Source organism: Canis lupus, chromosome 11 (assembly GCF_048164855.1).
Source record: "Canis lupus baileyi chromosome 11, mCanLup2.hap1, whole genome shotgun sequence".
Lineage (NCBI taxonomy): Eukaryota > Metazoa > Chordata > Mammalia > Carnivora > Canidae > Canis > Canis lupus.
This window is the reverse complement of record NC_132848.1, coordinates 17,618,983-17,641,860: the sequence shown is the minus strand read 5'-3', so window position 1 is coordinate 17,641,860 and position 22,878 is coordinate 17,618,983. Positions and strand designations below refer to the sequence as shown.

The 22,878-nt window shown below is 39.5% G+C and overlaps 1 long non-coding RNA gene across 1 annotated transcript in view; it reads left to right on the top strand.

Moving 5' to 3' along the window:
* LOC140642154 (uncharacterized) overlaps nucleotides 1-22,878 on the top strand; it is a 40,261-nt gene that overhangs the window by 3,829 nt on the left and 13,554 nt on the right. The window lies entirely within an intron of this gene.

Sequence of the window (22,878 nt, the reverse complement as noted above, 5' to 3'; positions counted from 1 at the left end):
ATAGTGCTTGTAATTGCCAAATTTGCTGAGATTTCAGGTAGGTGTTTGGCATTGTCAGCACCTGACAGATCTACGGCTGTGATGTAATCCTATCCCCAACTCCAAAGCCCCTTTCTAACTACTTGCTGTTCTCAAAATAAACCTGGTCTCCGTCTCTTGACTTTCATGGGACCCAAGATTGTACAATTGCATAAAAAATACTGACAAGTTAAGAATAATGTCTTCTTCAATTACTGTGTTTCTCTCTTTTAATTCTTTTGATTTTAGTAAGTCAAGACACACCATTGTTGTGCTCCAGGAGAGGAACAAAAGCAATTCCAGCTCGAAAAGTGTATCTTGAATTATCTGTGGGACCAGGGTCAGAAATCACACTCTCACATTCATTATTCTGCTGGTATTTTTCCTTAATATTTAACCTGGCAACTTGTAATAACCTAAAAAGAAAGATTGAATGACATCAGAGGTGGTTTTTTAAAGTACTCACAAACTTTTTTTTTTTTTTTTTGGTAAATTAAATCTTTTCATCTAGAGGCCAGTGTATGTTGTTGGGTGGGGAGAGGGAACAACAGACTTGCTCAGGGGTAAGAGGAGCTTGTAAACTTATCACTCAGATTGGATCAGTATTCTGATATTTTCCTAGGTTTGTAATTTGGTCTCAAGAAACTCCTACTATTATGGCTTTGGCGCTATTGTTTTATTAGCATCAAACATACTATATTTTTTTCTTTTTAAACATTCCCCTGCCCACTCATTTTCATCTCACCAATGATGTTGACATTAGGGCAAAACATTCTGGGGATTGGGGTCCTATCCTTGGCTTCCCCACATTGTGTCCTCTCTGGTGTTCATATATCCCTTTCCACCCGAGATTACTTTATGGGGATCACCGCTCACCTACCACTGTCTGAAAATCCGGTGGAGCGTGCCCTATCCTCCTCGCCTCTGGCTCTCAGAAACATCTGACTCAAATAAGCTCTTTCTTCTTCTGAAAGAATTCTCTTTCTCAGTTTCTGAGAAGTCATATTCTCTAGTTTGCTTTTTCTTTCTAATTTCCCTCTCAGCTTTTTAGTTTTTCTTGATATTCCTCCACTATTCTTCCTCTTGTGCTAGAATAATCCCAGACTCACTTCTGTCCTTATTACCCTTTCCCCACTGTCATGGTCAAAGATGTAGCTTATGAAATCAGGCTTCCAGAATCTGTCTGAATCCCAGATTCATCAATTATTATCCACTGTCTTTAGTCACGTTATGAGGCTCTGGGTGGTTCAATTTCTTGAGTTGTAAAATGAGATAAAATCTGTCTTAAACTCAAGTTATTAGGATCAGATGAATTAATCTAAATAAAATGTAAAATAGTGTCTAAACCACTACTAGACATGTGTGTGCATAACACACATATGTAGACAATATGTTAATTTTTGTTATTATTGTAATCAGCACATGTAATGTCTGTACGCTTGTTTCTGTGATTCTACCCTTGAGTTTACCACTGACATCCAGAGTTGGCAACCACTTGACAACCTGATGCTTCTGCCTGAAAGTTCATATTCTAGTAGCAATAAGAAAATATGAGCCAACCAAAATTCTTGATTCCTTTCGTCCAATAGCGTTCTTCCCCCTTCAGTCTTTAGTTTCTTTAAATGATACCACTCATTTGGCTCAAGTTAAAAATTTAGGAAACATCCCTGAGCTCTCTCTCTCTCTTCCTTATCATCTAACCACGTATTCATCTATTTTTTTTTACTCATCTATTTATTAATTAAACAAATAGTCGTTGAACAGTAACTAACTGGCCTGTTTTTCTGAGCCCTACAGATACAGCAGCAAACATAATAATTAAGCCCTCTGCTTAAGTTTACATTTAAGTAGGAAAGACAAACAAATGGATAAAATATTCACTAGTAATAAGCGCTATGAGCCTCATGGGAACACAGTTCTGTAGAAAGGCAAGCATGATTACATTGAACTAGAGTCTGAAGAGTTCTCCTTAAGAGATGACATTCAATCTTGGATCTAAATGACCGAAGAAGAGGGGCACCTGGGCGGCTCAGTTGGTTAGGCGCCTGACTGTTGGCTTCAGCTCAGGTCATGATCTCCCAGTCGCTTCAGATTCTCTCTCCCTTCCCCTTGCACCTCCCCCCACTCACATGCATGTGTGTGTGCTCACTATCTCTCAAATAAATAAAACCAATCTAAAATAATAAATGACAGAAGAAGAAGAGGGGGATGAAGAATAAATTTAGGATGCAGCTTGATTTGAGGAAAATAAAATGGCTGGATGGTTTTACAGTGGATGATGGTAAGAGTCATTTGAAATGAAGACAAAACAGGTAGTGAGTGGTCAGGTCATGTGGAAATAGATGAAAAAACAGCTTAAAGAGCTTGTAAATCATTCTAAATGCCACCAGAAACTGTTGGGTTCTGAGCAGGATGATGATATAGAATGATTATCTTGTAAAAAGTTTAGAAGTCTCATATTTAATACAAATCCTGTTCCTTTTTTTTTTTTTTGCTTAAAATCCTCTAAATGAAATTCGCCATTAATTAAATAACCAAGTGTTTTGCATATAGCAAATGCATGATGAAAACCATCGAATGAACAATTAAGCAAAATAAATTTTACATAACTTTATGTCTTTGTGAAATTAGCAATATTTTAAAATAAAACTGCTGAGTTTTCCATTTTATCTAAATTAGTAAATCTTGGATAAATTTAATAAAATTCAACTCAACAAATACGTATTGGATGTTACACATCTTCTTTATAAACATGCTCCAACGAAACGAGGAAAGCATAGCACAGAGCTCAAACCCTCGTAAGACATGTTATAGTCTAATAGAAGAGTGAATCACAGCACTTTCTCAAGACAAAAACAAACATAGGTTTTGATGATTTTCTTTCTTCTGCTCTTTGTTCAGTCTCTCGTTCTATAGGAAGGCTATATTACACCAGTTGTAGAAGCTGGGAGGGAAAATGAGAAAACTTGTAAGTAGTCCAATAGAAGGTAAAGGACATTGATATTTTAAGGGCATCAGATGACTTTGGTTCTGTTGGCACCAGAGACTAATGTATCACTAAATGCAGCTACAAATTCTCCGGAGCTTGACTGTAGAACTGCTCGTTATTGGTCAGTTTGGGTTCCCATGACAAAATTCCACAGGCTGGGCTACCCAAGGAACGGAGAGTTATTTTCTCATAGTTCTGGAAGTTGGAAGTTCCAGATCAAGTATGAGCAGAACTGGTTGGCATACAGACGGCCAACTTCCTGCTGTGTCCTCACGGGATCTTTTCTCATCACATGCAGAGATTGAGACAGACAGAGAGAGAGAGAGAAAGAGAGAGAAATTCTAGCATTTCTTTCTTCTCTTATAAGCACACCAACCTATCAGATCAGGGTCCTACCCTTATAATCTCATCCTTCACTACTCCCTTACAGGCCCCATCTCCAAAAACAGTCACACTGGGGGTTAGGGCTTCAATACATAAATTTTGGTGGTGGCGCACTTACAATTAGATGCCATGTCATCTATTAAATTTCCCCTGAATCTCACAGTTTAAAATAACAAAAGTTTCTGTGGTATAAGACTTGGGAAGAGGCTTCATTAGGTGTTTGTGGCTCAGAGTCTCCGGTGAATTTGTGGCCAACACATCAGCTGGTGTCTGGTGTTCTGAAGGCGAGGCTAGTCCTGGAGGATTTACTTAAAAGATGGCTCACTCACGTGGTTATAATTCCAAACCATCACAGCCCCCTGATAGTATTCCTAGCTCTATGATCTTTATAGATACACAGCAGTGCCTTAAAACTTAAAGAAAAAAGAGAGGAGGATCAATAAGAAATAGATGAGTTGGATTATTTACTCTGAAATTCAGAAAGAAGTCTCAGAGGACTCAACTCCTGGTATAGTAGGGATGACAAAAAAGGGAAAAGACCAGCATTTTATCAGCATAACCTACAGAAGCCTGGTTCTTACTAGTTCACAACAGTTTGCATGTCAGCAAAGAAAAAATTCTGGTAATTGTTTGTATTTTAATGTCATATATTAAATAATTTATTTTTTACCGGAATATCTCTTGAGTTATCGTGTAACAAAGACATTGGCCTTCACAGAAGATAGGCAGATATGATTACTGCAGTTCTTTTCCGGTGTATGTTCATTGGTCCAGAGAGTGTCATTTTCCGAGGCTGTGGATATGTGCTTCAGTTTGGGTCTTGCACAGCAAGATACAGCACATTGGTCTCCTTTCGCTTTAGCATAGTCAATGGATTTTTTTTTCCCTGTTGACTGGATAAGCTATTTCAAGAACGAAGAAGAAAACAACAGCTCAAAGACGTTTTAGATGCTGTCACAGGAAATGTTTCCTGAACAGATAGATATTCAGGGGCCAGAAAGACCTCTACCTTGAGATATTGAAGCCAGGGTTATAATGGCTTTTAAAATGGTAGTGTGAAAAAAAAAAATGGTAGTGTGGTCGGCACGGAACTTTCACCAAGGATAGCGCTGCAACTTCTGTCCTTGCTTCAGAATTGCGAAGACTCTCTGGCCTTGTAACAGAATTCCAGGGGAAAGCCCTAAGGAAGAGACTGCACATCCGAGTCCCAGAAACTTGAGCAGGGGTCAGCCCTCTGACTCCGTTTCCTCTACTACAACATGAGAAGTTAGGGTTCGTTGCTTTCTGAGGCCTCCTGAAGCTCCACAGTTCTGTGATTATTATTTTGAGGTAGAAAATATAGAATGTCACTTACTTGATTGGAATGTACACATCAATGAAAGCAATGAGCTGTAAAAGATGCAAGTTAATCTCCTACACGACCAAACCAATTTAACATTTAATATTTACAAGAACTTTTTAATGAAATGAAAGCTACCTGCGGTATAATGTACATCAATGTTAAAATTCTGTGATAACAGTGAGGAAAGCCTAGAGCTTTACAGGCACTGCGATGACCAAAGAAGTTGCCTATGTTTAACCAAAAATTCAGGAATCCTCCAATATACAACACTTTCTCTATAACATCTGGTATCAGCAAATTAGATAAGACCAGACATATGATCTTAGGATAAATGTCATCATGTTCATCGTCTCCAATGGGGTGATGATAGATAAAACATTTCTAAGCACATTATCACACCGGAGAGATTAGGGCAGGGAGGGAACTAGAATATTTTGAGTAATCTAGGTTGAAGCCACAGTGCTCAGCTATTTATAGATTTCATTTAATAAAGCTGTTTTTTTAAAAAATTACTTAAACAAAGATGAGACATTGTTAGCCCAGGTAAAGTCTTGCTGTAGGCCCAGGGACCCGAGAGTGACCTTTGGCTAATCATCTAATGTGGATTCACCGTGATGCTCTCATCTGCAAAATTAAGGGTTTGGAGTGCTGGGTCTCCTTGTGCAGATTTAAAGACACACCTGTAATTGATTATCTCTCTTTCTTCTACTAATTAAAAAAAATATATTCATGAGACACACACACACACACACACACAGAGGCAGAGACATAGGCAGAGGGAGAAGCAGGCTCTATGCAGGGAGCCTGAGGCAGGACTCGATCCTGGGACCCCAGATCACGATCTGAGCAGACGCTCAACCTCTGAGCCCCCCAGGCACCACTTTCTTACTAACATTAATCAAATTAAACATATTTAGTTTCTTTAGCTGCAAAATGAGAAATGCATCTTCCATGGTTGCTTTAAGGGTCACATGAAACACTGAGCATCAACTCTCTCACACAGGCCCAGCAGGTGGCAGGTATCTTATGTACTAGACCTCATCCGTACATTCTCTTAGCCTCCATGTTCTTTCTTTTTTCTTTTTAAACTAATTTTTGTCTAGGTTTTCCATTAACAGGGCCAATAAGGTTGTAATAATAATACATTTTAAGTTTCTTTGCGCAGATGAACCTAGATGGAATCAAATGTTATCTCCATCAGTGTACATTGTTGATAGTGGTAAAAGAATTGTATATTTGTATTTTTATGATAGTATGAAAAGTTCATAAATATGTATGTATAAATAGAACTCTTACATCCTGTGAACCCGTCACCTTAAACTCTCAGTACTTGGAGGAGATGTGAGGTCATAGGCATAGAGTGACACTTAAGATGCGGAATTGGTGCTTTGGTTAAGTAAATGCCAAATCATTTTCACTAAAATTAAAATTAAAAAAAAAACTACATTAAGAGAATGTACTTGTTTTGCCAGTGGTCCCTTTCCTCCTTCATTCCCTTCTAGTCCAGGATCTTAGGCTGGCTTCTTGGGGACAGGTGTGATAGCACTGGGGCACACAGAGGCAAACCCTAGAAATCCATCCAGAGGGAATTCATGCCTGAATATATACTATGTAAGCTTTTGCCAGAGAGCTCAAATCCACAAAGTGAAATGTTGGATGTGTCATGGTCTGTTCCTCCAGGGAGGACAGGCCTGGCACAGGTCAGACTAAAGGATATTTGGTGAGTGATAAAATGCAAAGAGAGAAAAAAAAAAGGTGTATTAATAGCAAACAAAATGGCATGAATGTTAAGGCAAATTAAATATGATCCCGGTAGTTCACGTAGGTGGTAAGATGTTCCAGTTTCTGAAGGATGCTGCAGTTCTTTCAAGGGCCTGCAGTGGAGGCCCCTGCCAGCTTGTTTCGTGGGCTCACCTTGTCAGGACGCCCATCTGGCTCCCTGGCTCACCTTCTGGGGTGAAGCTGCCTGGCTGGCCATCCGTAGCATCTGGAGCCCAGGTGCTTACATTGTGGATCAGCGAAGTGCTCACGGCCACCTGCTGTGTCCACAGTGGGGAATGTAGTAGCTTGATTTTAACCCTAAAAAACGAAATATGCGAAGGCTGCTGAATGGTTTTACTCTCAATCTCTGTCTCACGTCCGTGTAACGCTATTTCGACACAGCTCATCGCCCCATGTCCGTGCAAGTTGTGGGGAGAAATAAAAACATTACCTCCAAAAAAAAAAAAAAACCCAAAAAACAAAAAACAGCATACTTCCAAAGCTTGCCTGGAAACCCTTTTCTTGAACGCTGAGTCATCAGGTAACCTATACACCCCAGCTGACCTTTGATGCCCTCAGTGTAGGTCTGTTGTTGTCCCATAACTACTGAAAACACCCTCTTTAATTCCTGAAAAGCCCAGGTTTGGACACTACATTACACGGTTATTCGGTAACCTCCTCTACGATGACATTAAGAACCCAACATTCTTCCTAAGACTCTACTCCTTTCTACTTTTAAGCATTGAATTCAAAGCTGGATAAATAAACTTCCTGCCTATAGCTCAAAATCTAGGCGGATGATTCTAGAGCAACCTTCTAGGAGGAGATGCTGGTCCATGCAAGTGCTGACAGAAATCGCCCGACGTTTAGGGCCAATGCGGTCATTGCTAAGGCGAGCGACGGTAGAGGACTGCAACGGCAGAGTTAGGAGCTCATATTCACGGTAAGTTTGTCGCCATAGGGTTATGGGCCCATCTCTGGGTTCTCTGTTCTGTTCCATGGGTCTATGTGTCCGTTTTGGGGCCAGGACCACACTGTCTTGATGACCACAGCTTTGTAGTACAGCTTGAGGCCCGGCATTGTGATGCTTCCCACTTTCCTTTTCTTTTTCTTTTTCCAGGCTTGCTTTGGGGTCTTTTGTGGTTCCAGACAAATTTTAGGATCGTTTGCTCCAGCTCTGTGAACAATGCTGGTGTACTGTGATAGAGATTGCCTCAAAAGTCTGGATGGGGGAGGAGGGGCAAGATGGGGGAAGAGTAGGGTCCCCAAATCACCTGTCCCCACGAAATTACCTAGATAACCTTCAAATCATCCTGAAAATCTAAGAATTCGGCCTGAGGTTTAAAGACAGAACAGCTGAAACGCTACAGTGAGAAGAGTTCGCGCTTCTATCAAGGTAGGAAGACGGGGGAAAAAGAAATAAACAAAAGGCCTCCAAGGGGGAGGGGCCCCGCGAGGAGCCGGGCTAAGGCCAGGGCGAGTGTCCCCAGGACAGGAGAGCCCTGTCCTGGAGAGCAGGAGCTGCACCAATCTTCATGGGCGGAAAGGGGCTCGCAGGGTGTTAGAGCAGGACCCAGGAGGGCGGGGATGCCCTCGGGCTCCCTGGGACAGTAACAGACACCTGCGCCCCGGGAGAGTGCGCCGAGCTCCCTAAGGGCTGCAGCGCGGGCGGCGGGACCCGGAGCAGCTCGGAGGGGCTCGGGCGGCGGCTCCGCGGAGGGGGCTGCGCGGCCCGGGAGCGCGAATCCAACTGCACAGGCTCCGGAGCACAGGGCGCCGGGACACAGCCCAGGATCCGGCCTCCCCCGGGACAGGCAGAGGCCGGGAGGGCCCAGGACAGCAAGGACGCTCCTGCCCCAGCTGAGCAGATCAGCGGCCCCGCCCGGAGCCTCCAGGCCCTGCAGACGGAGATCTCCAGAGTTCCTGCGGGGGCTGAATCCAGGTTTCCAGAGCTGCCCCGCCACTGGGGCTGTTCCTCCTGCGGCCTCACGGGGTAAACAACCCCCACTGAGCCCTGCACCAGGCAGGGGCAGAGCAGCTCCCCCAAGTGCTAACACCTGAAAATCAGCACAACAGGCCCCTCCCCCATAAGACCAGCTAGACGGACAAGTTCCAGGGGAAGTCAAGCGACTTAAAGTTTACAGAAACAGAAGATACTCCCCCGTGTTTTTTTTGTTCGTTTATTTTTTTTTCTTTTTTGATTTCTGATTGCTTTCCCCACCGCTTTTTCCCCTTTCTTTCTTTTTCTTTCTCTTTTTCTTCTCTTTTTCCCTTTTTTCTTCCTTTTTTCTTTTTTTCTTTTTCTCTTTTCTTTCCTTCTTTCTCTCTTCTCTTTTTCTCCTTTTCCCAATACAACTTGTTTTGGCAACGCTGCACTAAGGAAAAATGACTAGAAGGAAAACCTCACCTCAAAAGAAAGAATCAGAAACAGTCCTTTCTCCCACAGAGTTACAAAATCTGGATTACAATTCAATATCAGAAAGCCAATTCAGAAGCACTATTATACAGCTACTGGTGGCTCTAGAAAAAAGCATAAAGGACTCAAGAGACTTCATGACTGCAGAATTTAGATCCAATCAGGCAGAAATTAAAAATCAATTGAATGAGATGCAATCCAAACTAGAAGTCCTAACGACCAGGGTTAACGAGGTGGAAGAACGAGTGAGTGACATAGAACACAAGTTGATGGCAAAGAAAGAAACTGAGGAAAAAAGAGACAGATAATTAAAAGACCACGAAGAGGGATCCCTGGGTGGCGCAGCGGTTTGGCGCCTGCCTTTGGCCCAGGGCTCGATCCCTGGAGACCGGGAATCGAATCCCACGTCGGGCTCCTGGTGCATGGAGCCTGCTTCTCCCTCTGCCTATGTCTCTGCCTCTCTCTCTCTCTCTCTCTCTCTCTCTCTCTGTGTGTGACTATCATAAATAAATAAAAAATAAAATAAAAAAAAATAAGACCATGAAGACAGACTAAGGGAAATAAACGACAGCCTGAGGAAGAAAAACCTACGTTTAATTGGGGTTCCCGAGGACGCCGAAAGGGACAGAGGGCCAGAATATGTATTTGAACAAATCCTAGCTGAAAACTTTCCTAATCTGGGAAGGGAAACACACATTCAAATCCAGGAAATAGAGAGATCCCCCCTTAAAATCAATAAAAACCGTTCAACACCTCGACATTTAATAGTGAAGCTTGCAAATTCCAAAGATAAAGAGAAGATCCTTAAAGCAACAAGAGACAAGAAATCCCTGACTTTTATGGGGAGGAATATTAGGGTAACAGCAGACCTCTCCACAGAGACCTGGCAGGCCAGAAAGTGCTGGCAGGATATATTCAGGGTCCTAAATGAGAAGAACATGCAACCAAGAATACTTTATCCAGCAAGGCTCTCATTCAAAATAAAGAGCTTCCAAGACAGGAAGGAACTGAAAGAATATGTGACCTCCAAACCAGCTCTGCAAGAAATTTTAAGGGGGACTCTTAAAATTCCCCTTTAAGAAGAAGTTCAGTGCAACAATCCACAAAAACAAGGACTGAATAGATATCATGATGACACTAAACTCGTATCTCTCAATAGTAACTCTGAACGTGAACGGGCTTAATGACCCCATCAAAAGGCGCAGGGTTTCAGACTGGATAAAAAAACAAGACCATCTATTTGCTGACTACAAGAGACTCATTTTAGACAGAAGGACACCTACAGCCTGAAAATGAAAGGTTGAAGAACCATTTACCATTCAAATGGTCCTCAAAAGAAAGAAGGGGTAGCCATCCTTATATCAGATAAACTAAAATTTACCCCAAAGACTGTAGTGAGAAATGAAGAGGGACACTATCTCATACTTAAAGGATCTATCCAACAAGAGGACATAACAATCCTGAATATATATGCCCCGAATGTGAGAGCTGCCAAATATTTAAACCAATTAATAACCAAAGTGAAGAAATACTTAGATAGTAATACACTTATACTTGGTGACTTCAATCTAGCTCTTTCTACCCTCGATAGGTCTTCTAAGCACAACATCTCCAAAGAAACGAGAGCTTTAAATGATACACTGGACCAGATGGATTTCACAGATATCTACAGAACTTTACATCCAAACTCAACTGAATACACATTCTTCTCAAGTGCACATGGAACTTTCTCCAGAATAGACCACATACAGACAAATCGGGTCTGAACCGATACCAAAAGATTGGGATCGTCCCCTGCATATTCTCAGACCATAATGCCTTGAAATTAGAACTAAATCACAACAAGAAGTTTGGGAGGACCTCAAACACGTGGAGGTTAAGGTCCATCCTGCTAAAAGATGAAAGGGTCAACCAGGAAATTAAGGAAGAATTAAAAAGATTCATGGAAACTAATGAGAATGAAGATACAACCATTCAAAATCTTTGGAATGCAGCAAAAGCAGTCCTAAGGGGGAAATACATCGCAATACAAGCATCCATTCAAAAACTGGAAAGAACTCAAATACAAAAGGTAACCTTACGCATAAAGGAGGTAGAAAAAACAGCAGATGGACCCTACACCCAGCAGAAGAAGAGAGTTAATTAAAATTTGAGCAGAACTCAAAGAAATCGAGACCAGAAGAACTGTGGAACAGATCAACAGAACCAGGAGTTGGTTCTTTGAAAGAATTAGTAAGATAGATAAACCATTAGCCAACCTTATTAAAAAGAAGAGAGAGAAGACTCAAATTAATAAAATTGTGAATGAGAAAGGAGAGATCACTACCAACACCAAGGAAATACAAACGATTTTAAAAACATATTATGAACAGCTATACGCCAATAAATTAGGCAATCTAGAAGAAATGGACACATTCCTGGAAAGCCACAAACTTACAAAACTGGAACAGGAAGAAATAGAAAACCTGAACAAGCCAATAACCAGGGAGGAAATTGAAGCAGTCATCAAAAACCTCCCAAGACACAAAACTCCAGGGCCAGATGGCTTCCCAGGGGAATTCTATCAAATGTTTAAAGAAGAAATCATACCTATTCTACTAAAACTGTTTGGAAAGATAGAAAGAGATGGAGTACTTCCAAATTCGTTCTATGAGGCCAGCATCACCCTAATTCCAAAACCAGACAAAGACCCCACCAAAAAGGAGAATTACAGACCAATATCCCTGATGAACATGGATGCAAAAATTCTCAACAAGATACTAGCCAATAGGATCCAACAATACATTAAGAAAATTATTCACCATGACCAAGTAGGATTTATCCCCGGGACACAAGGCTGGTTCAACACCTGTAAAACAATCAATGTGATTCATCATATCAGCAAGAGAAAAATCAAGAACCATATGATCCTCTCATTAGATGCAGAGAAAGCATTTGACAAAATACAGCATCCATTCCTGATCAAAACTCTTCAGAGTGTAGGGATAGAGGGAACTTTCCTCGACATCTTAAAAGACATCTACAAAAAGCCCACAGCAAATATCATTCTCAATGGGGAAGCACTGGGAGCCTTTCCCCTAAGATCAGGAACAAGACAGGGATGTCCACTCTCACCACTGCTGTTCAACATAGTACTAGAAGTCCTAGCCTCAGCAATCAGACAACAAAAAGACATTAAAGGCATTCAAATTGGCAAAGAAGAAGTCAAACTCTCCCTCTTTGCTGATGACATGATACTCTACATAGAAAACCCAAAAGCCTCCACCCCAAGATTGCTAGAACTCATACAGCAATTTGGTAGCGTGGCAGGATACAAAATCAATGCCCAGAAATCAATGGCATTTCTATACACTAACAATGAGGCTGAAGAAAGAGAAATTAAGGAGTCAATCCCATTTACAATTGCACCCAAAAGCATAAGATACCTAGGAATAAACCTCACCAAAGAGGTAAAGGATCTATACCCTAAAAACTATAGAACACTTCTGAAAGAAATTGAGGAAGACACAAAGAGATGGAAAAATATTCCATGCTCATGGATTGGCAGAATTAATATTGTGAAAATGTCAGTGTTACCCAGGGCAATATACACGTTTAATGCAATCCCTATCAAAATACCATGGACTTTCTTCAGAGAGTTAGAACAAATTATTTTAAGATTTGTGTGGAATCAGAAAAGACCCCAAATAGCCAGGGGAATTTTAAAAAAGACAACCATATCTGGGGGCATCACAATGCCAGATTTCAGGTTGTACTACAAAGCTGTGCTCATCAAGACAGTGTGGTACTGGCACAAAAACAGACACATAGATCAATGGAACAGAACAGAGAACCCAGAAGTGGACCCTGAACTTTATGGTCAACTAATATTTGATAAAGGAGGAAAGACTATCCATTGGAAGAAAGACAGTCTCTTCAATAAATGGTGCTGGGAAAATTGGACATCCACATGCAGAAGAATGAAACTAGACCATTCTCTTTCACCATACACAAAGATCAACTCAAAATGGATGAAAGATCTATATGTGAGACAAGATTCCATCAAAATCCTAGAGGAGAACACAGGCAACACCCTTTTTGAACTTGGCCACAGTAACTTCTGCAAGATACATCCACGAAGGCAAAAGAAACAAAAGCAAAAATGAACTATTGGGACTGGATCAAGATAAGAAGTTTTGCACAGCAAAGGATACAGTCAAGAAAACTAAAAGACAACCTACAGAATGGGAGAAGATATTTGCAAATGACATATCAGATAAAGGGCTAGTTTCCAAGATCTATAAAGAACTTATTAAACTCAACACCAAAGAAACAAACAATCCAATCATGAAATGGGCAAAAGACATGAAGAGAAATCTCACAGAGGAAGACATAGACATGGCCAACATGCATATGAGAAAATGCTCTGCATCACTTGCCATCAGGGAAATACAAATCAAAACCACAATGAGATCCCACCTCACACCAGTGAGAATGGGGAAAATTAACAAGGCAGGAAACAACAAATGTTGGAGGGGATGCGGAGAACAGGGAACCCTCTTACACTGTTGGTGGGAATGTGAACTGGTGCAGCCACTCTGGAAAACTGTGTGGAGGTTCCTCAAAGAGTTAAAAATAGACCTGCCCTACGACCCAGCAATTGCACTGTTGGGGATTTACCCCAAAGATACAGATGCAGTGAAACGCCGGGACACCTGCACCCCGATGTTTATAGCAACAATGACCACGATAGCCAAACTGTGGAAGGAGCCTCGGTGTCCAACGAAAGATGAATGGATAAAGAAGATGTGGTTTATGTATACAGTGAAATATTACTCAGCTATTAGAAATGACAAATACCCACCTTTTGCTTCAACGTGGATGGAACTGGAGGGTATTATGCTGAGTGAAGTAAGTCAGTCGGAGAAGGACAAACATTATATGTTCTCATTCATTTGGGGAATGTAAATAATAGTGAAAGGGAATATAAGGGAAGGGAGAAGAAATGTGTGGGAAATATCAGAAAGGGAGACAGAACGTAAAGACTGCTAACTCTGGGAAACGAACTAGGGGTGGTAGAAGGGGAGGAGGGCGGGGGGTGGGAGTGAATGGGTGACGGGCACTGGGGGTTATTCTGTATGTTAGTAAATTGAACACCAATAAAAAATTTAAAAAAAATTCACACTCTCAAAAAAATAAAGAAAGAAAGAACTATTAGTTTATGTTTTGGGACACACGATGTATAAAGATGTAACTTTGTGTAATAAACAACCAAATGGAGTGGGAAAAAAAAAAAAACAACTAAAAGACAACCTACAGAATGGGAGAAGATATTTGCAAATGACGTATCAGATAAAGGGCTAGTTTCCAAGATCTATAAAGAACTTCTTAAACTGAACACCAAAGAAACAAACAATCCAATTATGAAATGGGCAAAAGACATGAAGAGAAATCTCACAGAGGAAGACATAGACATGGCCAACATGCATATGAGAAAATGCTCTGCATCACTTGCCATCAGGGAAATACAAATCAAAACCACAATGAGATACCACCTCACGCCAGTGAGAATGGGGAAAATTCACAAGGCAGGAAACCACAAATGTTGGAGAGGATGCGGAGAAAAGGGAACCCTCTTACACTGTTGGTGGGAATGTGAACTGGTGCAGCCACTCTGGAAAACTGTGTGGAGGTTCCTCAAACAGTTAAAAATAGACCTGCCCTACGACCCAGCAATTGCACTGTTGGGGATTTACCCCAAAGATTCAGATGCGATGAAACGCTGGGACAACTGCACCCCGATTTTTCTATCAGCAATGTCCACAATAGCCAAACTGTGGAAGGAGCCTCGGTGTCCATCAAAAGATGAATGGATAAAGAAGATGTGGTTTATGTATACAATTGACTATTAGCCATTAGAAATGACAAATACCCACCATTTGCTTCGACGTGGATGGAATTGGAGGGTATTATGCTGAGTGAAGTAAGTCAATCGGAGAAGGACAAACAGTGTATGTTCTCATTCATTTGGGGAATATAAATAACAGTGAAAGGGAATATAAGGGAAGGGAGAAGAAAAAGACTCCTAACTCAGGGAAACGAACTAGGGGTGGTGGAAGGGGAGGAGGGCAGAGGGTGGGGGTGAATGGGTGACGGCACTGAGGGGGTCACTTGACGGGATGAGCACTGGGTGTTATTCTGTATGTTGGTAAATTGAACACCAATGAAAAATTAATTTATTTAAAAAAAAATTCTGGTTGACTTTGGATAGAATAGACATGTTAACAATATTTGTTCTCCTAACCCATGAGCATATGGGATGTTTTTCCATTTCTTTGTGTCTCCTTCAATTTATTTCGTAAGTGCTTTGTTCTATAGTTTTCAGCGTACAGATCCTTTACCTCTTCAGTTAGGTTTATTCCTAAGTATCTTATAGTTTGGTGCAGTTGCAAACAAGATGGATTCCTTGGTTTCTTTTTCTGCTACTTCAACATTGGTGTATCGAAATGCAGCGGATTTCTGTGTGTTGATTTTATATTCTGTGACTTTGCTGAATTTATGATATCAGCTCTAGCAACTTTTTGGTGGAGTCTTTTAGGTTTCCTACATAGAGTATCATGTTGTCTGTGAATAGTGACAGTTTAACTTCTTCCTTGCTGATCTGGATGCCTTTTATTTCTTTTTGTTGCCTGATTACTGAGGCCAGGACTTCTAGGATTATGTTAAATAACAGTGATGACAGTGGACATCCTGCCGTGTTCCTGACCTCAGGGGAAAAGCTCTCAGTTTTTCCCCATTGAGGACGGTATTTCCTATGGGTCTTTCATACATGGCCTTTGTGAAGTTGAGGTATGTTGCCTCTATACCTACTTTGTTGAGGGTTTTTATCAAAAATGACTGTTGTATTTCATCAATGCTTTTTCTGCATCTATTGAGAGGATCATATGGTTCTCATCCTTTCTTTTATTAATGTCCTGTATCACATTGATGGATTTGCAGATATTGAACCACCCTTGCAGCCCATGAATAAAATCTACTTGATCATGGTAAATAATTCTTTTAATATACTGTTATGTTTGATTTGCTAGTATCTTGTTGAGAATTTTCTGCATTCTTTTTCATCAGGAATATTGGCCTGTAATTCTCCTTTTTTAGTGGGTCTTTGTCTCGTTTTGGTATCAAGGTGTGGAATGAGAGGATATTCTTAAATTCAAGCCATAGTGGGGCAGAAACACTACCCATTATGCAAAGATTGGTGTCTTGGTGATTAAACATTTGATATTACCCTTGGGAACACATCAGGTCCTGATTTTATCACTTAGAAATTTTTTTCTTGTTTGCTATTTTGACTTTAACAGATGCAAAGTACAGTAGGTATATGTCCAAATTTATGTATTAAAAATTGGAACTTGAAAAATACTACATTAGGTATTCAAAGTCACAGAGTGAGCCAGTAGTAATACATAGAGGGAGTAGATCACAGGTTTTCTAAATTCTTACTTGCTGCTCAGTTTATTAGCATATGCATTGAAAATCTGTGGATTAGGGGCCTGCACCTGGGTGGCTCAGTCGGTTCAGCATCTGACTTTTGGTTTCTGCTCATGTCATGATCTCATGGGTCACGGGATCAAGTCTCAAGTTAGGTTCTGTGCTCAGTGGGGAGTCTGCATGAAGATTCTCTCCCTCCACCCCTCCACCCACTCTCTTTCAAAATATATAAATAAATCTTAAAAAAAATAAATCCGTGGATTAAATTACTGGGAAAAATCCATTTTATAACTTTTCATAATGGACATAAAAGTCCTTCCTTAGGCATACTAGTTATGATTTTATTTAAAGATATACTTACCTTGATTCTGTCTTGGTATTTACAAGGCAGTCAGAACCATTAACCTGAGATGACATTATTTTCAGTTGACATTAAACTACATATGCTTATTTTAGGTAACATTTAGAATCCTAAGCTTGGTTTAACAATTGGTTACATCTTTCCATCAATGAATGCTTTTTCTATCTTTGAATTCTCTTAAGTATAACCTGTTTTTTGTTGTTGTTTTTGTTTGTTTTACAAAGGTTATACATTCATACAATAAAAATTCAGAAGGAATTTAAAAAAATAACTTTAAGACTAAATCCTGTCTTCTTCATCTCCACATAGGTCAGTATCCTTCCCCAGGATACTGTCCACCATTCCTACTTTCTGGTATATTCCTCCCTCTAATTTATTGTTTGAGAGATGCACATGTACACATGCATAATTTTGTTGTTTTTACACAGAAAGGTACTGTACTAAATCTAATAGTCTATGCCTTGCTTTAAAATAAATCCCTATGTGACATAGCATTCTTTTTTATATCAGTTTATTTATTTTTAAAGGTTTTATTTATTTATTCATGAGAGACACAGAGAGAAGAAGGCAGAGACACAGGCAGAGGGAGAAGCAGGCTCCCTGCAGGGATCCCGACGTGGGACTCGATCCCAGGACTCCAGGATCACACCCTGGGCTGAAGGTGGTGCTAAACCACTGAGCCACCCAGGCTGCCCTTTTATATCAGTTTAAATAGAACTGTCATACTCTTCTTAATGGTGCACGGTATTTCACTGCATGTATAAGCATGATTGATTTGAATCAGCCCTAGTTAATAAACATATGTCTTGTATTTCTAGTGCTGCTCTAAATGTCCTTGCACATCTATTATTTTCCTCAAATGTAAGGAAGCTAAATAACAATGAATCGGCTATCTGGGTAAAAGGATATATGAATTCAAAAATTTTGTAAATATTGTCAAATTGTGACAGTATTTCAGTTTACATTTCCTCCAAGAGAAATCAGGAGATTGGAGAATGGTTCTTTCCTCAATCCTCCCTCACAATGTGTGGAATCAAACTTTTAGTTCTTTGTCCTTATGCTATGTGAAAAAATAGTATCTATTTGTAGTTAAAATTTATAATTTTTGTTAGAAAATTAATTTTGTCATTTTACTCTGTTTAACACTCAATTTCTATGAAATGTTTATATCTCTTTCCCTGGAGGAAGGGAACACTAGTGGCTTCAATATATCCGTATAAGATGAAGAGATAAATCAGTGATTTTAAATCATGGATAGAAGTTACATTTTGGGGGGAGGCTGAGCAACAATATAATGCCTGGACTTGTTATACACATACAATCTTATGATACAGAAAAAAATATCTAGTTTTAAAGCTATCTTGTTTTACCTGTTGTTATATTGGCATTTTTTTTTACAGAAGCTTTATTTGTGTCTTAACAAATATGACAAATTATATATTTGCTCATCAGTATTTTTCTTATTGATTTGTGTTTTTTATTATATACAAACAATGAAAAATTGAATAATTCATACAAAACATCCCCTTACAATTTAATTTTGTTCTTTGACTTACTTTATGATTATTTTTTCCTAAGGTGATTTTTTTGTGTGCCTGTGTTGTCAAATTTATCATAAACATTTTCTTCTGTGGAATCTAGATTTTGAGTAATTTTGTGAAAAATTTGTCCCATGGAGTGCTTTTTTAAAAATTACTTTGTAAGTATATATATATATATATATATATATATATATATATATATATATATTTAAAAAGCCATCTTGACACTTCACACTATACATAAAGAGCAAAGCAAGATTGGTTACAGATATAAAAGTGACAGGTAAAACATAAAAGTCTTAGAAGAAAACATAGGAAAATATTTTTTGCCAGTAAAGTGTGCAATTTTTTACTAAGAAATTAGAAGTGCTAACCTAGGGGCTGGGTGGCTCAGTCAGTTAAGCATTCAGCTCTTGGTCTCAGAGTCATGAGTTCAAGCTCCACACTGGGCTCTACACTGGGTATAGAGCCCATTTAAAAAAAAAAAAAGAAAAAAGAAAGTGCTGACCTAAAGAAAAAAAAAACAGATAAAATAGATATTATTAAGATTAAAAACTTTTATTTATCAGATAAAGTGAGTAAAATAAGCAAGCACAGACCAAGAGAAGATATTCAGAAGATATATTTGGGAAGGTATTTACATTCAGAATATCTAAAATCCTAAAACAATATCCTTTAAAAAGATAAAAACAGACAACCCAACAGATAAATGATCAGAGACATTCATTTCACAAAAGAAGAAAATTAAATATGCAATAGGTATATGAAATTTCATCAAAGAAATACAAATTAAAGTTACAATGACATACTACCATATTTTCATCAAAATTATTAATGTTTTAAGATGCTGACAATATAAAAGTATTGGTGAGAATTAGAGCAACTAAAATTTTCGAAAACTTCTTATGGGAATGTCAATTGGAAATTTGGCAAAATTACAGCTAAACACGTGAATATCCAAGTACACTATTCCCAACAGAATTACTTACATATGTTACCAATAAAAAGTACAAGAATATATGTAATATTCAAAAATTGGAAATGTTTACATTTTCATCAATAGAAGAATAAATGTGGTATGTCACACAATTGGTATAAATGATATTGCATTCAACAACCACATTAAAAAATATGAATGAATTTGACAAACCCATAAAGCTATGCACCCTTAATGAGAGTATACTCCCAACAGGGTGAAGATTGATTCTTGGAAAAAATGATCTTATTCTTTTTATATGCACAAAATCACAGATATAACAGGATTGGAGAATGCTTCTTGAATGCTGTCTCAAACCTACTTGCTACTAGCTCCTCTCTTTTCAAGCTGTCTTACCTCCCTGGTTGCAGGAGAAATTCTGGTGCAGGAGCCCTTGTTCTCCTGAGTTTTCAATACTGCGCCATGAAGCAGAGTTTTCCATATTGCAGTACATGATACTACACCCACTTACTTGCCATAAGACCCATCTGTGTGAGTACAAATTTCTGATGGGTGGCTATGGCCTTCTACTTATTGCTGAGGATGCCTGAAGTCACGATGCTGACTTAGCCAGACCTAACCCAAATGCAGCCACGGCTGGTCAATGCAGTTCCATGCTGGAGTCCAACCCATAGAGGGTAGTCCGTATTATCCTGTCGGCTTGGTTTTTGAAAACTGTACAGACTAAGGGCCTGCAGCTGGTTTTTGTTTTGTTATCGTGGTTCCTCTTCAGCCTGGTTTGAATAAGTAACCTGACGGGATACAAAAGACCTCTCGTTGAATGAGACTGACTTCTGGCAAACCAAGGTTTTACACATATTTTGGTGGTTTGTGATCCAATAGTGAAGCATGTCTTGTGTGACCAAAACCAGTCTCTGGAAGCAGAGGCTGGATACTTCATATTTTCATGATGTTTGCCTATTTTTTCCCTTTCTCTTGTGCTCTCTCATTTTCATCAGTTACTTGTGATAATATTTTTCATATCATTAACCTCCAAAGTTATAATTAAGACATCATTTTACCATTCAAACGAGTCACTGCTGCTTCTAAAGAGTAGAGCAAAAGACGGCTACAGAGAAAGAAGAGGCTTTCTCCGGAACTGTTCCTAAAGTCAGAGTTCCTGCGTTATGGACCATGTTGGAATAATACGGAGGAAAAGAAACGATAGTTGGCATTCTGTTCTCTTAACTTGAAGCCACCCAGGAACGTAGCTGACCTGTCAGGCAAGAGAACAGATTCCCAGATAAATACTTCTCCCACCTTGGTGGTAACTTTCCGGATAGAAACTATTGTTCTTTTCTGTATCTTTCTGGGAACCTTGTGAGAAGCTAATCTTGAGCCTTCTAAAGCTTCAGAGATGGGCTAAAAAAAATCCAATCATATTATATGGTCTTGGCTGATAATTCTTTTCCTATTTTTCCAAATTCAAACAAGACTCAGTAATGTTGTCCAAAATTTTTTAAATCACAAAAAAGAGCACACACTCTCAGATTACAGTATAAACATGGCTAAATAGGGGATCCCTGGGTGGCGCAGTGGTTTGGCGCCTGCCTTTGGCCCAGGGCACGATCCTGGAGACCCGGGATCGAATCCCACATCAGGCTCCCGGTGCATGGAGCCTGCTTCTCCCTCTGCCTGTGTCTCTGCCTCTCTCTCTCTCTCTGTGACTATCATAAATAAATAAAAAAATAAAATAAAAAAAAATTAAACATGGCTAAATAATATAACCTCAGGATCATAAAAATGTCCTAAATGTGAGCATCTAAGCACCTGCTTGGAAAGGACTCAATGAAATTGGCTGTGTCTCTTCAATATGGAAAACATCATTTTCAAGAAACAGCCTTGTTACCCAGTACTTTAAATGAAAAAATATTGACATTTCCCATATTTTATTCTGATTTTTTTATAATAAACAGAATAACATATTATGGATAAATTTGGAATCTTTTATATACCTCTACAATTTTACATTATTATTTATATCCCCCAGAAAACCATTGCCTAGAATTTAGTATGACTTCTTCCACTACCCCATACTTTAATAATTTTTCTAAATATATATTTATCCATAAACACTAAGTAGCAATATATCTTGTGCTTTAATTTATACAATTAGTATAATGCAGTTTACATCATTCAATTATTGTGGACTTTTTTCCCCATGTCACACATTTTTGAGATCTACACATGTTGAAATATATATGTCTGTTCATTGACATTCATTATCCATCCCCCAGGAGAAATTAAAGTCCCAAATAAAGCCTTTTCAAGAGTAGTAAGTGATTTGAGCCCATAATTCTCCCCAATTTTATGTCTTATTATTCTTAATCTGCAAAAAAAATGTCAATTGCTCTTGATCACTTTTGATAAAATCATTGGTAGTATCATCATATATTTTATAAATTCCGTACCTGCTAGTTTTTCCTATTCCCTCCCCCTCCCTCCCTCCTTCTCCCATTCCACCCTCTCTCCCTTCTATTTATCCTTCACTTTAACTTCTGAAGCAGGACAATTAACTATCAATCATGTTATAGTCTTGTTTTCATAGAATAGAGCTGCCACTGGGAAAAGAGGCATGTGGGGCCAATAAGACTATTGTAAGCGGAAGCCATTTATGTCATTTCTGGGCCAAACAGTTAAGTAAAGGAGTTTTGGGGTTTCTTTTTTTGTTTTGTTTTGGTTTTGTTTCTGTTTTACCCTACTTACCTTCATGTTTCAGCTGGAAGCAGAGAACTCAGGGAGTCCTTAGGAATAGGAGAAACCTTGGTCCTTGAGTCACCGTGTGTAGAAAAGTTGTATACTTGCCACCCAGTCACCCCCACCCCCACCCACCTCCCCTTCCACCACCCCTAGTTCGTTTCCCAGAGTCAGGAGTCTTTCATGTTCTGTCTCCCTTTCTGATATTTCCCACTTATTTTTTCTCCTTTCCCCTTCATTCCCTTTCACTATTTTTTTATATTCCCCAAATGAATGAGACCATATACTGTTTGTGCATCTCCGATTGACTTATTTCACTCAGCATAATACCCTCCAGTTCCATCCACATTGAAGCAAATGGTGGGTATTTGTCATTTCTAATGGCTGAGGAATATTCCACTGTATACATAGACCACAGCTTCTTTATTTATCATCTGTCGATGGACACCAAGGCTCCTTCCACAGTGTGGCTACTGTGGACATTGCTGCTATAAACATCGGGGTGGGGTGCAGGTGTCCGGGCGTTTCATCACATCTGTATCTTTGGGGTAAATCCCCAGCAGTGCAATTGCTGGGTCGTAAGGCAGGTCTATTTTTAACTCTTGGAGGAACCTCCACACAGTTTTCCAGAGTGGCTGCACCAGTTCACATTCCCACCAACAGTGTAAGAGGGTTCCGGGCACTGAGGTGGGCACTTGACGGGATGAGCACTGGGTGTTATTCTGTATGCTGACAAATTGAACACCAATAAAAATTAAATTTATTTAAAAAAATAAAGAAGACATGCATGTGGCCAACAAACACATGAGAAACTGCTCTTCGTCACTGGCCATCAGGGAAATACAAATCAAAACCACCATGAGATCCCACCTCACGCCAGTGAGAATGGGGAAAATTAACAAGGCAGGAAACCACAAATGTTGGAG